Genomic DNA, 2,448 nt, shown 5'->3' with positions numbered 1-2,448 from the left:
GCCAAGGAGGGCAGGGCTGCCAAAGGTTGGGAGGAGGAGGATTCATTTAGGAGCTAGTTTTAGGTCATTGGTCCCAATGAACATTTGCTTGGCATGAGTCCCTGTTGTAAGGAATGTGAAAAACTAAGATGCCAGGGCAGTGAGCAGGAAAGGGAATAAATCACCCGTGTCAGAAGATTCAGAACACCACTGTCAGCCTGGTTCCTAGTTTTCCCAATGAGGTGGGTAGCCAGAGGTAAGTATGGAACATAATGGTCATTGTATGTCATACATTAACCAGCAAGGTAAAGAAAAACAGGGTCTGAAAGGGTCTGTGCAAAGAGGTCTTGTGCAGAAGAAGTGAGGGGAAAGAAGGAAGGGGTAGGAAGACTTATTGGAAAAATGGGGGTTGAGGCACAAGATACACAACGGCAGCCCCACAATGCCCCATTGCCTGAAGGAACAGACACCTTCAGTACTGCCAGCAACAAACAGTCAGCAGTGTGAAAAACACCAGGTTACATTCCTGTGTGCATGGGAGGGAGGCATGTCAGATTATTTTTGGATTGGAGGACACGGCACTCCATCAGCTATGAACAGAGGGTGCATCTCAGCCAGACTCTTGATTTCTCAGAGCTGGGAGTATTGTAATAAGTTAATAATCTAAAAATACATTTGGTAACTGCATGGGAGAATAGAAGTGTGCTTTTATTGCCACGAGAGAACTGTGAATATTCACACCTATAGAGAATAAATACACAGAGCAAATCTGCAAACAAACCAAATGACTTTCACCTGCAGCATTTTTTTTCTTCATCCTGTCTTAGCAGGATGTCTTAGTCCAGCAGTTCTTATGCACACATGCATGTTGCCTGCTCTGAAGACCATGTAAATCCATGCCTTCAGGAAGCAATCCAAACAGCTGAGAATGGCCAGGATTTTTTTACAAGTCTCAGCTGACACACAAGCCTGGTCACCTCCATTCCTGTCACAGACTCCATTCTTTCCTCACCCTTTCCCTGGCTCCCCAGGTAATTTCAGAGGCTGGAATCAACCTTCAGAAGCACGCCTTTTTCTGATTTTTCAGCAGGATTTTTCATGACCCCGATCAACATCATTCTGTCATCAGTCCAATCCTCTCCTTCCCCCTTAGTTCAGGCAGATAGACCTGGGTTTGTCTGGGTGCACTGTAGAATGTTTGGCACTTCTGCACAGATCCACCACTGCCTGGATCACTTGGTCAGCTTTTATTTTTTTAGTACACAAATCATAAAGTGCAATGGGAGGAAAAGGCTTAAGAAGCAGAAAGCAAATTTGAAGAACACAAACTGAATTGACTTGAGCTGCCATTTATGTAATAGGTCAATGGTATAATTTGCAACTGGTTGGAACAGTTAATACTGCAATAGTATAATTTAAAGTATTGCCAGTTTCTCTTCTCCTTCAAAATCCTGCAGCATTTTCCTCTATATTTTTCCTCTATATAAAATGCATTGCTGTAATCATACCACACTTAGATGGAGCAGAAAGGTCTGAAGCAAAAGACCAGAGGAGGAAAATAATATTTGATCTTACCTACTTCTGTGGTCCTACCGTTTTCTCCAGGCAGAATGTCCAGTGATATCCATATTCACAAGACCGTACTAGCCTCTGGAAAGTCCCACAGCCAGGTGTTTCACCCATTTGCAAAGCTGCTTGAGTTTCAGAAAAAACTCAAGCAAGAGGCCCTTATGCAGGAGGGCAGCTATCCACGACCAAAAGTTATTGGAGGCATTTGGCTGAGCAAGGACAGAGTCTCTGTGCCTGCCATGTCCTTCCTGCTCCATTTCTCTCCTCTCTGCTGTTGCAGTTGGCAGGAATTTGCAGTTTCTGGCAAGTAGCAGAGAACCTAGTCATTGCCATTGCTTCCTAACTTTGGCAGATGCTGATTCTCTTTAGATTTCTTTACATTTAGGTATTACTGTAGCTTTCAGCAGCATAAACATAAAAACACCCAATCCTACTTATGCCTTGTGAAAGCTGACCTAGAACAGAGCTGGACGGAATTAAAGAATAAAGTAGGTATTTATTAAAAGGCCTCAATGGATCCACTTTGGGCAGTACAAGAACCCAACCAGGGCTACACCCAAGATGAACCAAAATGGTCACAAAAATGGACAGCTGGTCACGGGGTCTCACACATTTCTTAAGTTCTGATCCATTTGCATATTGGAGTTAATTGTCCAATTATAGTTTTAGGTTATAAGTCCCATCTTTTCTTTTTTTCTCTCTCTTCAGTCCACATTGTTTATGCTCTTGGGCCTGAAAATTGGGTCGGCTGTCCTTGGTCCCAAGCTAGAAAAGGAATTGTTTTGTCTAGATATTCTGTGAAGAGAGCTTAGCATCCCTTAATATGAAGTTCAGAACTACACACTAAAGCAGTACAGAGTCTGAAAAATATAAGAGCTAAAACCTAAGGCATCACTACCA

Source organism: Passer domesticus, chromosome 2 (genome assembly GCF_036417665.1).
Source record: "Passer domesticus isolate bPasDom1 chromosome 2, bPasDom1.hap1, whole genome shotgun sequence".
NCBI lineage: Eukaryota > Metazoa > Chordata > Aves > Passeriformes > Passeridae > Passer > Passer domesticus.
This window is presented reverse-complemented; position numbering follows the sequence as displayed.